Below are 23,319 nucleotides of genomic sequence, written 5' to 3' on the forward strand. Positions count from 1 at the left end.
TCCATCTTCAGAGAAAAAACTGGAAAATCTGAATGCAGATTGAAGAAACCTTTTCTTTACCTTCTTTATTTTTCTTCTTTATCATCTGTGTTTTTTTTCACAGCATGACTTGTGTGGAAATGTGTTTTGAATGCCTACATATGTATAATCTATGTGAAGTTGCTTGCCTTCTCAATAGAGAGGGGCGGGAAAAAATACAATTTGGAATCAAATTTTGAAACAAAAGAAGAATACTGAATTTGTTTTTACACGTAATTGTTAAAAATAGTTTTTTTAATCTAGTTGGTATAAAATTTTGTGCTAACTTGCAAAGGAAAAATTCTACTAAAGAAAAATTAGTAATTTAGATATTTTGAGATATGAGTAGGAAATGTATTACTGTGCTGATCTGGGAATATATTCTTTAGAATCTCATTAGCTCCAAAATTAGGGGATTGGAATGCCACTTGATATCTCTCCCTACCTTACACCCATGGTTAATACTAAAAAGCCTTGTGGAAATATAAGAGGATGTGACTAGGTTATGAAACAAAAGAAAATGTTTTGCTTTGGGGGTAACTAAAAATGAAATAAAGAAAAAGTTTTAAGGAGCTTGGATTACTACCAAGAATCTTTGAAAATGTGCAAATTGTTAACTCTGGGGCATAAATTGTAAAGCACAGAGGCCATATCACTGGAATATTGAGATTTTGATTTTGTAGTTGTAAATTTCATTTAGTTGATATTTATTCTGTAACTAATTTATAATGAGGTGAAATGTGTTCCCCTATTACTTTTGGCATCAAATGTGGGGGAAAAATGCTAGAAAAATGCGGGAAACCTGAGTTAAACTCTGTTGTCATGACTACATTTGCTGTGTGGTTTTAAGCAAATTATCTTATCTCTATTTGCCTCAATTTTCTGATTTGCAATAAGGAAAATAATACTGTTATTCAACTCCTAAGTTTGTGGGGATCCAAATTACATGGTAGCTGTGCTTCCTGCTCAAAGAGGAAAAAATGACATTATATTCAGGTCAGATAGAGTGTGTCTGACTGTGGTTGTTCCACTACACTACAGGCTCAGAAGGCTGTGTCACAGTTCAGGAACAAATAGACCATATGAACATTTGGAGTGTTGATCTCTCTAAATTTGCATATCTCACATTTCTTTTAAACTACTGCAAGTCTGCTTTGCATGTAGAGAACAGCACATTCTTTATTGCAGGCACACCATGCTGGTGGTCCTCTGACAGTGTCTACCATGTCTCACAATTCATTTCAAAGTTCTTGAGAGAGACCTTGAGAGTGTCCTTGTATTGCTTCTTCTGACCTCTCTGTGAGTGCTTGCCTTGTGTGAGTTCTTCATAAATTGTCTTTTATGCAAACATATGTTTGGCTTTTGAACAACATGGCCTGTCTATTGGACTCATGATCTCTGCAGTAAGGACCTCATTGTCTGGTACCTTATTTTACCAGGTGATCTTCAGAAGGTTCCTAAAACAATTCAAATGGAAGTGACTCAGTTTCTTAGTATGATACTGGAATACTTTCTAGGTTTCACAGGCACACAATGAGGTCAGCACAATGTGTCTGTAGACATTAAGTTTTGTAGACAATCTTTTCTCTCCCACGTTTTCCTTCAAAGTCTTCTGAATACTGGGCTAGCTCAGGGAATGCATGAATCCACTTCATCATCTCTGTGGATATCCCTGGAAAGTATACTGCCAAGGTAAACGAACTTATCCACAGCATTCAATATTTCCCCATTTGCTATAACCAATGGCTCCACATATGGATGGTGTGTCGCTGGCTGGTGGAGAACTTTTATTTTCTTGGTGTTAATTGTCAAGTCAAAATTAGCACAAGCGGTAGATAACTGATCAGGTACTTTGTTGCATCTCCGTATCAAAGGTTGCACTGAGTGCACAGTCATTTGTGAATAAAGCGTCATGCACCAACTCTCCCTCCAGTTTAGTTTTGGCTTTTAGCCTTTTCAAGATAATTTACCCTGAATTTAGTAGCTGACCTTGATTCCATTTTTGTCCTTATTCAAAGCACCTGACAATGATGAGAAAACACCATGCTAAAAAGCATGGAAGCAAGAATAGAACCTTGTGTTTCACTCCATCAGTGACTAGAAAAATGTAAGAAAACTGTCCATTACCCATAACCCAGGTAAGCATGTCAACATGAAACTGAAATACAGTTATGATAAACTTTGGGCAACCAAATTTTGCCATAATTTTCCACATGTCCTCCTGACTGACAGTATCAAATGTCTCGGCCAGATAAATGTACATTGTGTGCAGACCTCTGTTCTTCTCCAGGTATTTCCTCTGGAGGTGTTGAACCAAAACATTTATCAACTGTCCCTTGGCCTTTTCTGAAATCATACTGTCTCTCAGGTAGATGACTATCTTCAAGGTGAATTTTCAGCCTATTAAGAAGGACCCTGGACAGAATCTTGCAAACAACGACAAAAAAAAAAAAAACCTCCCCCCCACCTTGTTAAAAGATAATTTATTTTCTTTTTTTTTTTAATGGAGATTCCTCAGACTCCTGGGGGATAAACTCTCCTTGCTATATAATCCAGAAGATTTCAGTCAGCTGTTATATGAGCAATAGATTCCCTGCCTTATAAATTTTAGATGGAATACAATCAGCACCAGGTACTTTGCACCACAAGAGGAGCCTTTAAAACTTCTTATTCAATTTGAAGTTCAGCTAAAGATGCACTGACTTCAACCTGAGGTGCACAGTCAGTGGCTTCAGCATTGGTTGATGATGGTTCGTTGAGAACATTGTTTAATATTCCTGGCTCTCCATGATAATGTCTTTATCACTAACAATGTGGGTCTATCATCGCTGAATAATTGAGATGCATTAATGTGACTCCATCAGAGATGAATAGTTCAGATACACCGTAAGTCCTCGGCCCAGAAATGGCCTTCAGGGCATCAAAACAATATTTTGGATCAGCATAAAACTAAATTCCATCTATTTCTTACTAAGTCAAGAATTAGGCATCTCTTTAAGCTTCACTTGCACTTTGCTTTTGATGGAGCTAAATGCTGCCTTCTTAGAAGCAAACTGTCTCATTGTTAAACCTTGTGGAGTTCTCAGTTTTTATTTAGCAGCTTCTGAATTTCCCCTTCATTTTCATCAAGCCAATCTTGATATTTGTGAGTTTTCTCTCCCAGATGAGTAAATGCAGTGCTCTGAAATTTCTGAAAGTTGCCCACTCCTTTTCTACTCCACTGTTACCCACAACACGTTGGCTCAATATTTTTTCCAGTTTAACAATTAACACTTTACTCATACAGGAAAGCTCTAATATGGTAACTTTAATTCTTCTGGTAGTTGCCTTGCCTTGGGCCCACCCTTTTTGTTTGGAAAGGATAAATCTAGGATTGGTGCTGCACTCTACGTTGCCTGTGTTACTCTTATATCCTATTTTTTCTCCTCATAATGACAGTTTATTAAATGTCAGTTTTGCTACAAGGGTGCATCCATCTAGATAAACAGAAGACAGTGTTGTTGATGAGAAGGTCATAAGACATACTAATCTTTAATAGTAAGTGACCTTTGCTTTTCCTTTTTCTTAATGCATTTGACTTGCCCAGGGTCATACAGCTAGTAAGTGTCAAGTGTTTGGTCTGAGGCCAGATTTGAACTCAGGTCCTCTTGAATTCAGGGCTGGTGCTCTGTCCACTGTGTCACCTACCTGTCCCTACTGTTGCTATTTCTGACTCTATTCCTTCCAAGGATTCCCTGCCATGTCTGATACTCTGTGCCTACTCTCGCATTAGTCACCCAGCATTACAAGGTGGTTCTCTTTTGGTAAATTGATAATGCAGGTCTCCAGGTTCTCATAAAAATTTTTCCTTGACATCATCAGGGTTCACAATGGTGGGGAAATATGCAATGATGATGGCAGCATATCGCTTTCCTGCAAGTAGCAATTGCATTGTCATGAATCTGTTATTTACTCTTTTTAGGAGGCACACAAGCACATTGACTAAATTAGTTTTGTAAAACCTATGCCAGCTTCATGGCACTCCCTATAATTTTGGCCACTCCAGAAAAAAATATATATGAGTTCCCACTTCAGTAAGCTGGTTTTTATTTGTAAGCCTTGTTTCAGTAAGAGCTATTTTATTTGCATGAAAAAACTGCTGAGTTTTCTCACAAGAGCTGTTCCTTTTTCAGGTCTACTGGATTTCTTGTTGTCTATGAGTGTGGATACATTCCACGTACAGTGGAATAATCTCCACAAAAGTTTTTTTTTAAATATGTGTGTATGTGTATATATGTATATACTCACAGACATGCATACATACACATGTATGTATATATACATATATTCACATGGACATGAATATGTATGTACATATACTTATACACACCTATATATGAATACATAAAGCATACACACCACATATGTATGTGTGTATATGTTGTGTGTTTATGTGTTTTGACTGCATGATAGTATTCCTGTCTATCATAGTAAGCAGGCCAGGGTTAGGTTAGGTGAAGCAGAAAAATGTTTAGGGCACCTTTTCTAGCCTCTTTCTCACAACAGGAAGTGAGCAATGTGGTCATTAAAAAAAGGCAGCAAAACACCCAGGTAACTGCTGAATCCAACTTTGCTCTGTCCAGTGAGAAGACAATCCTATGTCTTTGGACAACTGTGTATAGGTTTATGAGTACAGCTCCCAGTATATTTACACTTACTGCTACATCATTTGCCCATCACCACAGGACTTTGAGGAACGCAAAAAAAAAAAAAAAAAGATAAATGATCTGAGTGATTTCTTTTGACTCACACATGAATTTAAGTGAAGCAGAGTTTCAAGAAGTCATCAGCCTCATTCTCTCTTTAAAAATCATCAGACTGCATTGGAAAGACAGACTCAAGACAACCTGTCAGGTCTCGGGATGCAATGTATGACTTTGGCATCTTTCATGTCTGACCAAATTCTAAGCACTCTACAGCACGTATTTCAGTCCCTTTTGTGGCCCTTGGAATAAATTGTTCTATTCTACCCATTTCACTAGAGGAAGTCTTCCTATGCTGGGGGTAGATATCCCCTTTATTCACTGATTCAATAGAGGTATGTTGGTTAGCCTCAAAATGGTGTAGCCAACCTGCCAAAATGATTTTCATGGGGTGTGTCTACTGCTCATGTTACAGCTCCTTGGAGGAAAAGGTGAGAGTTCAATGGCAGGTGGACATGAAAGATTAAAAACAACTTAATACTATGCCTAGCATATGCTCAGCACTATGTAGATACTATTATTATTATTATTATTATTATTATTATTATTAATTATTTTAATTCAATGAAAATCATTTTTATTTTATAATTCTGCATTGTATCAGATTTCAGATGTGATTGGTATAAAATGCCAAAAGTGAAAAGATTAATTATTTTATAATTAATATAATTAGGACATTCATTTGTCTGAATTGACATCAGTTGACTAGTAATGAGTTTTGTTTGAGGTTTCAAATGCATGATATTTTGTTGGTATTGCTGTTAGACTTCTGTCTTTTTTTGACCTTTTTAAATGTTTATTTGTTTTCTGTTTTCAACATTCACTTCCACAGGATTTTTAGTTCCAGATTTTCTCCTTATCTCTCCCCTACCCCCACCCCAAGATGGCCTGCAATATGATATAGGCTTACATATGCATTCATATTGAACCAATATTCATGTAAGTAAAGAAGAATTAGAGACAATGGGAATAACTATGAGAAAAAAGAAACAAACTAATGAGAGAGAGAGAGAGAGAGAGAGAGAGAGAGAGAAGGAGAGAGAGAGAGAGAGAGAGAGAGAGAGCGCAAATAATGTGCTTTGGTCTGCATTCAGACTCCGTAGTTTTTTTTTGTTTGTTTGTTTTTTTGATGTGGACAACATTTTCAACCCTGAGTCCTTAAAGTTGTCTTGGATCCTTGCATTGCTAAGGAGAGGTAAGTCTACCAAAGTTAGTCACTGCACACTGTGGCTCTTACTGTGTACAAAGTTCTCTTTGTTCTGGTCACTTCACTCAGCATCATTTCATGTAAGTCTTTTCAGGTTTTTCTGAAGTTCAGTTGCTCAACACTTATAGCACACTAGTATTCTATTACATGCATATGCCACAACTTGTTCAGCCGTTGTTTAATTGATGGGCATCCTTTCCATTAACAATTCTTGGCCACCATAAAAAGAGCTGCTATAAATATGGGGGTTTTTTTGTGTGTGTGCATGTGCATCCTTTTCTCATTTGTGTGATCTCATTGGGATACAAACCTAGAAGTGGTATTGCTGAATTAAAGGGTATATACATTTTTGTAGTCTTTTGTAGACTAAATTGTTCTACAGAATGGTTGGATCAGTTCACAACTCCACCAACAACACATCAGATTTCTAATTTTCCCACATGTTCTCCAACGTTTAACATGTTCCTGTTTTGTCAAGTTAGCCAATCTGACAGGTGTGAGGTGATACCTCAGAGCTGTTTTGATTTGCATTTCTTCAATCAATAGTGATTTAGAGCATCTTTCATGTGACTATAGATAGCTTTGATTTCATCTGAAAACTGCCTGTTCATATCCTTTGGCCATTTCTCAATTGGGGAATGACTTGTATTCTTATAAATTTTACTTAATTCTCTCTATATTTTAGACATAAGGTCCATGTCAGAGACAAAGGTTATAAAAATTCTTTCCCAGTTTTCTACTTCCCTCCTAATCTTGGTTGTGTTCTCTTTGTTTTATGCAAAAAAAAAAAAAAAACTTTTCAATATAATGTGATTGAAATTATTCATTTTGCAATTCATAATGTTCTCTGTCTCTGTTTTGTCATAGATTCTTCAGTTCTCCATAGACCTGATATATAAACTATTCTTTACTTGCTCAGTTTGCTTACAGTATCAGCCTTTATATCTATATCGTGAACCCATTTTGACTTTATTTTCGTACATGGTGTGAGATTTTGGTTCATGCCTGTCTTTTGCCTTTTTCTTTTTCAGTTTTCCCAGAAGTTTTTTGTCAGAGTAAATTCTTATCCCAGAAGCTGGAATCTTTCGGTTTAAAGCTAATCTATTTCACTGATTCATCACTCTATTTCTTATCCCGTACCAAGTCGTTTCAATGATTGCTGCTTCATAATACAATTTAAGATCTAATATGGCTAGACCACCTTCCCTAGCATTTATTTTCATTAATTATTTTCCTCTTCTGGACGTTTTATTCGTCCAGTTGAATTTGCTTATTATGTTTTCTTGCTCTGTAAAACATTTGGATAGTTTGATTGGTATGGCACTGAATGAGTAAACTAGCTTAGGTAGAATTGTCATTTTTATTATATTAGCTTGGCCTATCCATGAGCAACTGATCTTTTTTCAAATTATTTAAATCTAACAATTTGTGTGAAAAGTGTTTTGTAATTGTGTGCATATAGTTCCTGGGTTTGTTTCCATAGGTAGACTCCTAAATATTTTACAATGTCTATAGTAACTTTAAATGGAATTTCTTTCTCTATCTCTTCCTGTTGGGCTTTGCTGGTAATACATAGAAATACCAATGATTTATGTGGGTTTATTTTATAGCCTGCAACTTTACTAAATGTGTTTATTATTTCAAGTATTTTTTTTACTTGATTCTCTAGGATTGTTTAAGTATGTTATCATGTCATTTGCAAAAAGTGATAACTTTGTTTCTTCTTTTCCTATTCTAATACCTTCATTTTTTTTTCTTTTCTTATTGCTCAGGTAACATTTCTAGTATCAAATTAAATAACACTGGTGATAATTGAAATCATTTTTTTACCACCCCCCATCTTCTTAGAAATGTTTCTAGCATATGCCCATTATGTATAATGCTTCCTGATGATTTTAGGTAGATGCTATATATGATATTTATGAAGACTCCATTTTTTTCTATATTCTCTAGTGTTTTTAATAGGAATAGGTGTTGTATTTTGTCAAAAGCTTTTCTGCATCTATTGAAATGATCATGTGGCTCCTGTTAGTTTTGTTGTTGATATAATCAATTATGCTAATAGTTTTCCTAATATTGAACCAACCCTAAATTCCTGGTATAAATCCTACCTAGTCATAGTGTGTTATTCTCATGAAAAGTTGTTGAAATCTTTTAGCTAGTATTTTATTTAAAATTTTTACATCTATGTTCATTAGGGAAATTGGTCTACAACTTTCTTCCTATAATTTTTACCAGTTTAGGTATCAGCACCACATTTGTACCATAAAAGAAATTTGGTAGTACACCTTCTTTGCCTATTTTCTCAAATAGTCTATATAGTATTGGAAGTAATTGTTCTTTAAATGTTTGATAGAATTCACTTATAAATTCATGTGGCCCTGGAGATTGTTTCTAAAATTTTTTAGCATACAGTTGGACAAAAGAGTTTCTATTATGTTAACTTCCTCTTCATTGGTGGTGAATTCTCCCTTTTCATTTTTGATAGTGGTAATTAGGTTTTCTTCTCTCTTTTTTTAATCAAATTAACCAAAGGTTTATCTATTTCATTGTTTTTTTTTTTCATGAAACCAGCTTAGTTTTATTCATTAGTTCAATATATTTTTTTTTATTTCAAGTTTATTAATCTCTCCTTTGGTTTTCAAAATTTCTAATTTGGTATTTAATTGGGGATTTTTAATTTGTTCTTTTTCTAGATTGTTTAGTTGTATGTCCATTTCATTGATCTCCTTTTCCCCTGTTTTATTCATGTAAGTATTTACAGATATGAAACTTCCCCTAATACTGCTTTGGCTGCATCCCATCAGTTTTGGTATGTTGTCTCATTATTGTTTTTCTTTTCTGTGAAGTTATTGATTGTTTCTATGAATGTTGTTTGACCTACTCATTCTGTAAAATTAGATTATTTAGTTTTCAATTTACTTTTAGTGTATGTTTCCATGGCCCTTTATTACATATAATTTTTATTGCATAATGATCTGAAAAGGATGCACTTAATACTTCTGCCTTTCTGCATTGTACTGTGATGATTTTATGCCCTGGTACATGATAAATTTTTGTGTAAGTATCATGTACCAATGAGAAAAAAATATATGTTCCTTTCTATCTCCATTCAATTTTCTCCAGAGGTCTACCATATCTAACTTTTTAAAAATTCTCTCCAACTCCTTAACTTCTTCCTTGTTTATTTTGTGGTTAGATATTTCTATTTCAGAGAGGGGGAGGTTGAGATTCCCTGCTAGTATAGTTTTGCTCTCTATTGACTCCTGTAATGCCCTTAACTTTTCCCTTAACAACTTGGATGCTACACTACTTGTTGCATATATGTTTAGTAACAATATTCATTGTCTGTGGTTACTTTTAGCAGGATGTACTTTCCTTCCTTTTCTCTTCTTATGAGATCCAATTTTGCTTTTGCTTTGTATGAGATCAGGATTTCTACCCTTACTTGTTTTTTACTTCAGTTAAAGCATAATATATTCTACTGCAGCCTTTTGCCTTTGTTCTGTATGTATCCCTCTGTTTCAAATATGTTTCTTGAAAACAACATATTGTAGGATTATGATTTTTAATCCATTTTGCTATTCACTTCCATTTTATGGGAAAGTTCATCCCATTCACTTTCACAGTTATATTTACTATTTGCATGTTTCTTTCCATCCTATGCCCCCTTTTGTGCTTTTCTTTCTCCTTTCTCCCTTTCTTTCCTCAGTAGAGTTTTGTGTTTGACCACCATCTCTCTCAATCTGCTCTTCCTCCTACCAGCCCCCTTCCTTTTCTTTCCCTTTACTCTTACTAATTCTTCCCTCCTTTCCATCTTCCTCCCTTTTCTTTCCTCTTTCCCCTTCTACTCCTTATAGGGAAAGTTAGATTTCTATACCTGAGTATGTTATTCCTTCCTTGAACCAAATCCAGTAAGAGTAAAGTTCAATCAATTATTATCTCCATCTCTTCTTTCTCTCTACTGTAATATATCTTTGTGCCTCTTCATGTGATGTAATTTACCTTTTTTCTGCCTCCTCTCCTATTCTTTCATTACAATCCCTTTTCACTACCTCATTAGAGTTTATATCATCACATCAAAGTCAATTTAAACTCACCCTCTCTGTCCCTATGTCTATACCTATACCTATATCTATCAATTTATCTATCTGTCTATTGTATATCTATAGAGATAAATAGAGGTACATATATATTCCTTCTAAATGTCATAATAAAGATACAGTTCTCAAGAGTAATAAGTGTCATCTTCCTATGTAAGGATGTAAACAGTTTTCTCTCTTTGAATAAATGTTGTTTGTTTGTTTGTTTTTATCCCTTTCCTGTTTAACTTTTTATGCCTCTCTTCAATCTTGTATTTGAAGATCAAATTTTCAATTGTGCTCTGGTCTTTTCATCAGGGAAGTCTGGAAGTCCCCAATTTCATTGAAAATCCATCTCCTCCCCAGAAAGATACTTCTGGGTAGTTATTCCTTGGTTGTAATCAAACTACTTTACCTTATGGAATATCATATTCCAAGCCCTCTAAACTTTTAATATAGTATCTGCAGAATCCTGTGTAATCCTACCTGTGTTTCCACAATATTTAAAAAGTTTCTTTCTGGTTGCTTGCAGTATTTTCTCCTTGACCTCATAATTCTGGCATTTGGATACCACATTCCTTGTCATTTTCAATTTAGGATTTCTTTCAGGAGATGACTGGTGGATTCATTCTTATGGGGCAAAATGGGCAGCATTCCAGGCTTCTTGTGCTGGGAACTAGGGTCCTGGTTACTGGTCTGGTGGGCTGGAGCCTCAGGTGTTGGCAGCCAGAGGCTGTAGCTTTCTGTTTTTGTTTGTTTCTTTCTTTTTACCTGGTGATGAGCTGGATCTGGTGGTAAATGGTGTGAACCTGCTGTTGGTGCATTCCTGCTCCACCGTTCTGGGGCCAGGATCTCCCACTGGTTTGCTGAGCTAGGGTTTTCTGCTGGCTTGCTAGGATGCCTCTCATCCTGTACTGGTTTTTTTCAGTCACAGTAAGAGAGACCTTTCATGCTAATACCCCTAGCCTCCCGAGATAAAAGACTGTTGTACCTTATCTTTCTGCTAACTCCACTATTCCAGGATTTTCCCTAGAACAAAATTCTCAGGATTTCTCAAAGTCAATAAAGGAGTGTGAAAGCAACTTACTGCTTACTCTGCCATCTTGGCTTATAGAAGTCAAAATAGGTGACTTTCAAACATTCTGTCTTTGGGCTGCTATCTCCAGGAGCAGCCATTGAGGCTGCCGGTTCAGTCACTCCCACATCCTGCTCCTGATTTCCTGAGGCAAGGACTGTATTGGCTTCTCTCTTATGCCAATCTGACAAATCCCTCCCACTGATCTTTTAAGTTGTCTGTGGCATTTGTGGGCTGAGAAATCTGAAAACTGCTACTGCTACCAGTGATTCAGTTCCCCAATGTCTGCTCTAGGTTCACTGGGGATTGATCTGTGCTCAGGCTGCCTGCTAGACTGCACTCCTCTCTCAGCCTGCTGCAACAGACCTTTCCTGTCAGCTTTCCAGGTTGTCTTGGGCTAGAAATCTGCCTCATTTTGTACTTTTGTGGGTTCTGCCTCTGTAGAATTTGTTTAGAGTCACTTTTTAAAGGTATTTGAAATGAGTTCAGAGAGAGCTCAGGTGAGTCCCTGCTTTCACTCTGCCATCTTGGCTCCCTAAGCTAGACTTCTCTTTTAACTGATATGATGTAAGATGAAAAGTTCAGTTGTTAAAAGAATGTAATAAAAGAGATATTTTAAAACTGTTAAATATTTAATGGGGTATATTTGGTTTCAAAAACTAATAATAATAATTTACCATGTGGAGGAAAAGTTGCAAAGACAATTTCAGATATCCTTGTCTTTGAGGTCCCTTAAGACTTGCATTCAAGTAGGATTTTGTAAGATCTTATTATTTCTCCTGACTACATGTTGACAACTCTAAAGTACTGAATTATAAGAATCTAATATCAAGAAAAGAGGATCACACTCCTTGCCAAAGACAGAAATTTCACAATTTTATTTAACATAATAAAAATGTTTTCATTTAAAAAGTTTTGGTTATCACATAAATTTGTGAAAATGCATAGGGTGACTTAATGATGTAACTTCATTATATTAATATGATTTAACTCTCTGGCATCCACTGAATGTCTGAAACACCAGAATGTTGTTAGTTTCAATTTATAAGTAGAAGATAAATGACATTTAAGTGGGGTGGATATATAACAAAATACAAAATTTTTCTATTTGAGATAAACTCTCATGGCACTGTAGTCTGATATTGTCATGAGTTTTATTTCATATATTTCTTTGAAGTTTTATTAACCAATACCCACTAAGTCATGGAGAAGATAGCATGTAATACAGTTTGTGAACTGCTACAAATGAAGGTCTGTCCCTTGGAAAAGCCCACCTTGGAATTTTCTAAGGTAGAAGCATTTTGACTTAGTTTCCCATTGTGCTGATTAATTTTTGAATAGGAAAATACCCTACCTGGTTTATCTTGAACATAGCTTTGGCCAATCATGAATAATGTGAAGCTTTATTACAGAATAGACTGTCATATATGACTGGTGTCTAAAATCAAAGAGATCTATTAGGGTTTTTCCATTTTTATTATATGTATGGTCAGTCTATGCCCTTGAGGGGATGAATCTTGACATTCTTAAAATGTATTTTATAACAAATTTCTAAAATCAGGGCACAAAGTTTTATAAGTATAATACTAAGTCCATAAATAGAATGACACTGAAATATGTCTGAGTTATTATAATAATATACAATATGAAAAATCAAATAATTTTAATTTTTTCTGTTGTCAAATTATAATATAAGGAAATTTTCTTCCTTGTGGGAAATTGGACAAAGTAATAAGACAATGATCTAATGTAATCATTTTCTAATTTAATGTAATAGTAAATTTTGAGAAAACAACAGGATTAGTCTGTTCTCTAGGGTATATACATATGTATATGATTGGCTTCCAAATGTTTGTAATGGGAAATTCAGACTTTGAGTATATCAAATTCTGAAAATCACATTAAATATTCTACATATTAAACTGTAGTAACAATTGTAAAGAAAGTGATTTTTTTTCCATTTTAAAGTATCAAATAATTTTAAAAGATAGAAATATTTGTTTTATAAGTCATACCATCATTATTGTTTTTAAAAGATTTTTCTGTCAGATGTATACTGGGAATGCAGGGCTGATTAAATATTAGGAAAAGTATAAGCATAATTGATCTTTTCAACAACAAAACTAGCAGAAACCACATGATCATCTCAATAGATACAGATAAAGCTTTTAACAAAATACAACATGCATTCCTTTTAAAAACACTAGAGAACATAGAAATAAATGGAGTCTTCCTGAAAATAATAAGTAGCATCTACCTAAAACCATGAGCAAGCATCATATGTAGTGGGGATAAGTTAGAAGCATTGCCAATAAGATTGGGTGTGAAACAAGGATGTCCATTATCACCACTGTTGTTCAATATGTATTGGAAATGTTAGCTTTAGTAAGGAGAGAAGAAAAAGAAATTTAAGGTAGTAGAATGAGCGAAGAAGAAACAAAGCTATCACTCTTTGCAGATGATATGATGATATACTTAGATACTCCTAGAGAATCAAGCAAAAACCTACTTGAAATAACAAAAACTTTAGTGAAGTTGCAGGCTATAAAATAAACCCACATAAATCATCAGCATTTCTACATATTACTAACAAAGCCCAACAGCAAGAGATAGAAAGAGAAATTCTATTTAAACTTACCATAGAAATTAGAAAATATTTAAGAGTCTTCCTAACAAAAAAAAAACAGTAAATATATGAGCACAATTAGAAAGCACTTTTCACACTAATAAAGTCAAATCCAAATAATTTGAAAAAAACAGTTGCTCATGGATATATCAACCTAATATAATAAAAATGACAATTCTACCTAAGCTAATTTTCTTATTCAGTGCCATACCAATGAAACTACTAAAACTTATTTGACACAGTTAGAAAAAAATAATGATAAGATTCATTTGGAATATGAAAAAGTACAGAATATGAAGGGAACTAATGACAAGAAAAGCATAGGAAGGTGGCCTAGCCATTCCATATCCTTAACTGTATTATGAAGCAGCAATCCTTGAAACTGCTTAGTAGTGGCTAAGAAATGAAGAGTGATGGATCGGTGAAATAGGTTAGGTATACAAGACACAGCAGGCAATTACCATAGTAATCTACTATTTGATAAACCCAAAGTCCCCAACTTATGGGATAAGAACTCACTCTGACAAAAACTGCTGGGAAAACTGAAAAAGAGTATGGCAGAAATAAGGCATAGACCAAAATCTCACACCATATATCAAAATAAAGTCAAAATGGGTTCATGATTTAGATATAAAGGGTGACATGATAAGGAAACAAGGACAGCAAGGAATAGTTTACCTATCAGATATATGGAAAACAAAAAAATAATGATTCAAAAAGAGATAAAGAACATTGTGAAATGCGAAATGGATAATTTTGATTACATTAAATTGAAAAGATTTTTACACCAATAAAGTCAATTCAACCAATATTAGGATGGAAGTAGAAAACTGGAAAAGCACTTTTTTTTTAATACCAGTGTCTCTAATAAGGGCCTCATTTCTAATATATAAAGAGAATTAAGTCAAATTTATAAGAATACAAGTCATTCCCCAATTGAGAAATGACCAAAGGATATGAACAGGCAGTTCTCAGATGAAGAAATTAAAACCATCTATAGTCATATGAAAAAATGTTCTTAATTACTGTTGATTAGAGAAATGCAAATCAAAACAACTCTGAGGTACCACATCACACCTATCAGATGGGCCAACATGACAAAAGAGGAAAATGATAAATGTTGGAGAAGATGTGGGAAAATTGGAACACCGATGCATTGTTGGTGGAGCTGTGAAATGATCCAACCATTTTGGAGAGCAATTTAGAACTATGCCCTAAGGTCTATAAAAATTTGCATGCCCGTTGATGCAGCAATACCACTTCTAGGGTTTTCCTTTTTCACACTTAATTTATTTTTTAATTTTTGGAATACAAGTGGTCCCATAGCATAGTACAATAAAAAAAAATATGATTTTACCTGAAATTTCAAATTTACAGCGCACAAGTTATTATTCCCTTCAGATTTGCAACAAAATTATCAATATACATGCATACTTTTATGTGTGTAAAGTTATTCTACATAAAATTCTCTTTATCAGTTCTTATTCTGGGCATGGATAGTGTCTTTCTTCATATGTCCTTTACAGTTAATTTGGGTATGTATACCAAACAAAATACCTTATTCTCTCAAAGTCATTGTTAAAATAGTATTGCTGTTACTTTCTACTATGCTCAATTCATTATGTTCATCTTGCTTTTTATTATTTCATGTAAGTCAACATGGAAATAAGTTTTCTTTTTCTAAAATCTTTGAGTTTATCATTTCTTATAGCACAGGAGAATTCTATCACAATTATATACCATAACTTATTCAGCCACTTCCCAACTGATAGGCTTCCATTCAGTTTCCAGCTCTTTGTCACCATAAAGAGAGCTGCTGTAAGTATTCTAGAATATATAGGTTCTTGTTCTTTTTCCTTGATCATGTTTGGAAATATTACAAATAATGGTATTTCTGGGTCAAAGTCTACAAATAGCTTCATAAATCTTTGGTCATAATTCCAGATTGCTCTCCAAAATGGGTGAATCAGTTCACAGTTCCACCTACAATGAATTAATACACTAACTTTTCCACAGACTTCAACATTTTTCACTTTCCCCTTCTATGATTTTAGCCAATCTGTTAGGGGGAAAATGATATCTCAAGGTTGTTTTAATCTGCATTTCTGTAATCAATAATCATTTAGACAATTTTTAATATGATGACTTCTTTTATTTCTTCATTGGAAAAGAGCCTTTTGCTATAATTTGACCATTTATCAATTCAGGAATAACCAGTACTCTTATATATTTTAATATTGTGTGTGTGTCTGATTCTGTATGGTGCCTTTTATCAAAGAGCAGTTACCCTGTTTATGTATTTTAACATATCTATTTTTAGACTGAGATCATAATTGCTCCCCCTCCTTTTATTTTCATCAGCTGAAGTATAATAAATTCTACTCAAACCCTCCATTTTAACTGTCTTTTTCTCCTATTTTTAAATGTGTTTCTTGTAAACAACATATTGTTGGGTTCTGATTTTAATCCATTCTGCTATCAATTCATTTTGTGAATGATTTCATCCCTTTCACATGCAAAGTTATAATTGATATTCTCAAATTTCCCTCCATCTTACTTTTATTCACTATTTTCCTTTTCAGCCTCTCTTTTCACCCTATTCATGTTAGCTTATCTTCTCCCCTTACCTTTTATTTCTTATTTTACCCTCCTCTCTAAAATTCCCTCTGTTATCTATTTACCTCCCCCTCCTAATAATCAATATACCCTTCTAAAAGTCCTTCCTGCATCCTATCTCCCAGTTTCTCCCATCTCTACAACTTCAGAAGATTTCTAAAACTCTTCAGATAAGTAAGGTTGCAACATTACCGGCCCTCCACCCCAACCAGCTTTCTGTGAATAAGCCCTTCCCCCCAGGCCCTGTTTTTATGTGATAATATTCTTTTTAACCTTTTCCTACTTATTTTTGTTTTTTTAAATCACTCCTCATACTCAATACAGCCCCAAAATTTATTTCAAACTACCTTAGTAATGATAAGTTTTAAGGATGATATTACTAGTAATAATAACTAACAATTACTGGTATTAGTTATATTTTCATATATCATAAGTAAACAGTTTAAACTGAATCAGTGCCTTATAATTAGGTTTTAATGATTTCCTTAACTTTTTTTGGATCTTTTATATTGAATTTTTCATTAAGTTCTGCTCTTTTTGTTACAAATACCTGGAAGTCTTTCAGTTCATCAAATTTCCATTTTTTTCCCCATCCAGGATTATATTCAACTTTGTTGAATAAAGCATTCCTGGAGTAACCCCAGCTCCTTTACTCTTGAAAATATAATTTTCCAAGACCTATGGTCTTTTAGTATAGAAGCTGATAAGTCTTGTGAAATCCTGTTTTCCTGTAGTATTTTTTTTTTTTTGCTACTTGCAATATTTTCTCTTCTGCCTGGAAATTTTGAAACTTCACTATGACATTTCTGTAAGTTTTCTTCTTCGGATCTCTTTCAGGTGGTGATTGGTGGATTATTTTTAGTTCTACTTTACCTTCTTGTTCTAGAACTTCAGGTCAATTTTCCTTAATGATTTATTGTGATAATTCCCCCCCACCCTGATTCTCTGTCTTTGTGTTTTTTTATCATAACTTTTGGTTAGCCTGGCAATTCTTGTGTTGTCTCTGCTCAATCAGATGTCCAGATCAGTTGTTTTCTTAACGGGATGTTTCAGATTTTTCTATTTTCCCCCCTAGTTTTCCTTTATCTTGGTGTCTTATAGTGTCAATAGTTTCTACTTCCCCAATTCTAGTTTTCAAGAAGTTATTTTCTTAACATTTGATTTCTCTTTTTAATCAGTTAACTTATACATTCATATGTGTGTGTGTGTGTGTGTGTGTGTGTGTGTGTGTGTGTGTGTGTGTGTGTGTGTGTATTCCCTTGGATTGCTTTCTTTTTTTTTTGTTTTTACTTGTTCTTTCTTATTTGATTTTTAATTCTTTGTTTTTTAAATTCACTTTCTTAAGATTTTCTCCCTTTTTTCCAATTGATTCACCATCTTTTCATAACTTTCTTGAATTGCTTCAATTTTTTTCAATTTTTTTCCTCATTCTCTCTGATTTTTAAATTCCTTTTTAAGTTCTTCCAAAATTTCTTTTAGGCGTGTGACCATTTCATATTCTTCTTTAGTGTGGAGTTAGCTTTCCTTTTTTTTAACCTTGCTAACTTCTTTTACAACAAAGTAGCTAACAATAGTTTGATTCTTTTTGCCTTTGTCTACTTATTTTTGTTTTTAATTTATCTTTTTTTAAATTTTATTATTTTATTAATTTATTTTAGCTGCTTCATATTAATATTACTATTATTATCATTACCCAGTTTTAGTCCCTAATTATGGGTAATATTGCCCTAGGCCTCATATCCTTCTTACTATTATTTTCCAAATCCATCCAGGCATTCACCCTCAGGGACTCCTCTGTCCTTCCTCTAAGCCACAGCCATGCTGTCCTGAAAGTGCGCTTGCTCGCTAAAGTACTGCATTCAGCAGGTTTGTGCTTGCTCCTCCTTTCCTACAACAGCAGCTGGGGGTCACATCTGGTCAGAACTGGTAAACCCAACTACCAGAAAGAGCAAGATGCCCTCCAATCTTCCCTAGCTCCACCATCTTCCAGCTCTTTAGATGAAAGTTTGTGAGGTAAAAGTACCTGAAGTCCCATTTCTTGAGCCCAAGAATGATGTGAAAATTGAGGTGAAATTTTTGGAGCCCTAGTCTGCTCCTCTCAGGGTCTACTGTTGTTGATTCAGGGGAGTCAGCCTGGAGGTGTTTACATTTTACCCAGACTAAACTCAGCCCCTAGGGTCTTCTCTGAGGTCCTCTCAAGATGTTTTAGGAGGACAGCTAATTTACCCCTTTATATATTTTGCTGTTCTGTCTTCATTACATGGTGATTTTCTGTATGTTTGTGGAGTAGATCTGTAGAGCCTAAAAATTTTTGACTTTCTCTGTATTTTTCTAGGATGCATTAATGTTTCCTTGTAACATTAGCTCTTGAACTGGTTTTCACTACGTGAACTAGTTATTCAAAAAACAAATATTGCAGGTTTCTCTAAATTATATTGAGTCTTCTCTCTGGCATATTTTAGCAGAATTACCTAAGAACTTGTGCGAGTGATTTGGAATTAGAGAAGAGTTCTCTTTAAATACATCCTGAGCAAGAGATCTATTCCAGAGTGTCCAAGAGAAGATATTTCCAGGATCCAGAAATCCACATGGGACATCTAGAACTCAAGACAAAATTTGATTAAATAGACATTGGGACACAAGGAGGCTTGATGTTATTTAATGTTGCTGATCATCAGATCATCATTGCTTTGCTTTGGCCTTTTGTTTCATGATGTTTATGTTTGCTGAATTTCTTTGGTTAGCTTGGTGATATGTGAATCTCTCTCTTAAAATTAGTCCATTATGAGCCGTCTAAGTAGTTTAATCTGTAGCCTGTCTTAGTTTATCTATAGTCGATTTAACAAGGTTTATATATCATTATTGTCCTCAGACTCTGTTAGCAGTTATATTGAGCTGTGCAGAAGTGTGCTTCCCAGTGGTCTTTTCTTGGTATTTAATGTTGATAGTGAGCATAAGCATCAAAAACCTTATAAATTTGGCTTTTAAATTAATGATCAATGGACAGAGAGGGGTGGTTCCCTCCCTCATGAATAAAAAATGGAATTGAGAGAATTATAGGAATTGTGTGATCCAAATTGATTCCATTTTGTAAAAAATAGCTTCATTTTAATATCTAAATTTAATTTTCCATTAAATTCTATGTGCTTGTTAATCGCATGGGAATTGACATTGTGTTTCCTATCTGGAAAAATCTGCCACTTGCTTTCAGCTGTCCCAACCATTAAAACTTACTCATCCCCCTCCTAACTCAGAAAACCCCTAATGTTTCCAAAAATTAGAAATCAGATTACTTAATCTTGCATCTTGGTTTATATCCTGTTCATTGTTTTCTTTTAGTGCATAAAAATCTGTCTTCTCCTCTATTTGGGGACCAGTGCCAAGATGAAAAGGCCTGGTTTTGATTTGTTATGCCATTGACATTCATTGAAAAGAAAAAAAAAATGACAGTTTGAGAAGCTCAAACCTCATTTATTTCATTTATTTCCAAATTCACCCATCACACTATTCTGTGCCAGGCACGTGCTACGCAGAAGAGAGAGAGAAATGAAAATGAGAGAGTTTCTGCCCTCAAAGAACTTACATTCTACTTTCTCAAAACACATATTCACAGAAAAAAAGTAGGAATATACATACACACACACACATATGTGTGTATACATATAATTACTATATATCAAAAGAGACACAAAAAGCACATAAAACTGAAAAAAAACAGAGATAGATATGTGTGTAGATATATATCCTATATAATTCATATTTGTATATATGTATACATGCATACACATACATATAAATATGGTTATATTTGTATAGAGAAGCAAACAAATGAGGATATCAGGAGGAAAGACCCATTGATGGTAACTGATACAGTGAATTCTATGAAGCCTAGAATGATGACTATATACGATAGAATTCCATTTTTATGAGTTTTTCTCATAGTTTTATTTGATGTCTCTTTCTCCTCTAAACACACACACACACAAGTACACATGAACACCCACTCACACACACACACACAAGCAGAAAGAGAGAGGTTAATGTACTTTCATATGAATATAAGTAGCTTTCATCATCATCATCATCATCATCATCATCATCATTAGTATTAGCACAGTCATTAGCCACTTTTAAAAGGCCTTATATGTGTAGAGTCACAGAGCATCATGATGGTCTGTTAAAGGTGGCAGAGGTCAAATCAAGATATGGGGTAACAAAACAATCCCTGGGCTTAGGGTCGGAGGACCTGGATTGAAATCCAAGTTCTGCTACTTACCAGCTTTATTACTTTGAACAAATCACTTCCTTTTTCTGGTCCTCCATTGATCACTTATAAAATGAGCAGGTTGGATTCAATGCCTCTTACATATACTTATGCTAAAAATTTTAAAGTTTCACAGAGAACTGAGTAATTACAATTAGGCAACATCATTTTCCCCAGGAAGGGGGAAGAATGGTAATGGGAGGCTCTCATATAGCTGCATTTTTTCCTGTAACTATCTTTTATTAATATATTTATTCTCTTATTCCATAGCTGTATATTTAGAATGCTATTTAGTGCTGTAGGAAGACCCTGTGGAAGCCAACTCATTCCTCTTATCATGCATATATGATTTATATCTCACTGCATGTCCTCTTTCAAGCATAAGCTTTCAATAAAACATCTGCGGACATCTGTGGAGGCTTTTATAATCTAATGTTTTGTTTAGTTCTGAATTATAACCTAATTTATGCATCTGAACTTAAAGAATTCATGGGGTTGAGGGTGTTCCAAGAATATTACATAATACAAAACTGCATTTTAGAAGGAATAAAATAAAAGTAATCACATATATTCACACTATATAAAAATTACAATCATGAATTTTATGGCGTATTCAGAATGCGGAATTTTAACTGTTTTTTAACCTCAAAGGTGTGAAAAATGACAGATAATATATATACACACATATATATGTTCATTTGCGTGTACATATGTATTTATTACTAGAAAGTGATAATACTTTCTAATGGTGGTCAAAAGCAAAACACTAGTGAAGGGGGGAAAGGAAAAAGGAGAAAGAAAAGCATAAATAGGGGGGAAAAAAGGATGGAGAAAAAGACACAGATAGGAATCTTAACTGTGAATGTGAATGGGATGAACTCTCCCATAAAAGAGAAATGCATTACAGAATGGATTAAAAACCCTAATCCTACAATATGTTGTTTACAGGAAACACATTTGAAAAAGAGTGGCACACATAGGGTAAAGGTAAAAGGCTGGAGCAGAATATGTTATGCTTCACCTGAAGCAAAAAAAGCAGGGGTAGCAATCCTGATCTCAGGCAAAGCAAAAGCAAAAATTGATTTAAGTAAGAGATAAGGAGGTAAACTACATCCTGATAAAAGGCACCATAGACAATGAAGTAATATCATTACCAAAAATATATGGACCAAATAGTATAGCATACAGATTCTTAGAGGAGAAGTTCAGGGAGTTACAGGAAGCAAAATTATATTACTGCGGGATCTGAACCTCCCCCTCTCAGCACTAGATAAATCTAAGCACAACATGAACAAGAAAGAAGTTAATGAGGTGAATAGAACATTAGAAAAGTTAGGTATGATAGACCTCTGGAGAAAACTGAATGGGATAGAAAGGAATATACTTTTTTCTAGCAGTACATGGCACATACACAAAAATTGACCATGTACTAGGGCATAAAAACCTCACAATCCAATGCAGAAAGGCAGAAATATTAAATGCATCCTTTTCAGATCATGATGCAATAAAAATTATATGTAATAAAGGGCCATGGAAAGATAGACTAAAAAATAATTGGAAACTAAATAATCTAATCCTAAAAAATGATTAGGCCAAACAACAAATCATAGAAACAATCAATAATTTCATTCAAGAGAATGACAATAATGAGACAACATACCAAAACCTATGGGATGCAGCTAAAGAAGTTCTTATGGGAAGTTTTATATCTCTAAATGCTTATATAAGTAAAATATAAAAAGAGGAGATTAATAAATTGGGCATACAACTAAAAAAACTAGAAAAAGAGCAACTTAAAAATCCTCAATTAAACACTAAATTAGAAATATTGAAAACCAAAGGAAAAATTAAAAAATTGAAATTAAGAAAACTATTGAACTAATAAATAAAACTAAGAGCTGGTGTTATGAAAAAAAATTAAATAGAGAAATCTTTGGTCAATTTAATAAAAAAAAATAAAGAAGATAACCAAATTACTGGTATCAAGAATGAAAAAGGTGAAGCTACCACCAAAGAAGAGGAAATTTAAACCATAATTAGGAATCATTTTGCCTGCCTATATGCTAACAAATTTGACAATCTCACTGAAATGGATACATATTTACAAAAATTTAAATTGCCCAGATTAATCAAAGAGGAATTAAAATACTTAAATAACCCCATCTCAGAAAAAGAAATTGAACAAGCTATTGATGAACTCCCTAGGAAAAAAGCTCCAGGGCCACATGGATTTACATGTGAATTCTATCAAACATTTAAACAGCAATTAATTCCAATACTTTGCAGACTATTTGGGAAAATAGGTGGAGTCTTACCAAATTCTTTTTTATGATACAAATTTGGTGTTGATACCTAAACCAGGAAAAGAAAAAAATAGAGAAAGAAAATTATAGACCAATTTCTCCAATACATATAGATGCAAAACTTTTAAACAAAATACTAGCAAATAGATTGCAGTAACTTACCACAACAATAATACGCTATGACCACCAGCAATGCAGGGTTGGTTCAATATTAGGAAAACTATCAGCATAATTGAGCATATCAACAAAACCAACAGAAACCACATGTTCATCTGAATACATAAAGAAAAAGCTTTTGATAAAATACAACACCCATTCCTATTAAAAACACTAGAAAGCATAGGTATCAATGGAGTCTTCCTTAAAATAATAAACAGCGTATATCT

Source organism: Phascolarctos cinereus, unplaced genomic scaffold (assembly GCF_003287225.1).
Source record: "Phascolarctos cinereus isolate Bilbo 61053 unplaced genomic scaffold, phaCin_HiC Scaffold_2;HRSCAF=192, whole genome shotgun sequence".
NCBI lineage: Eukaryota > Metazoa > Chordata > Mammalia > Diprotodontia > Phascolarctidae > Phascolarctos > Phascolarctos cinereus.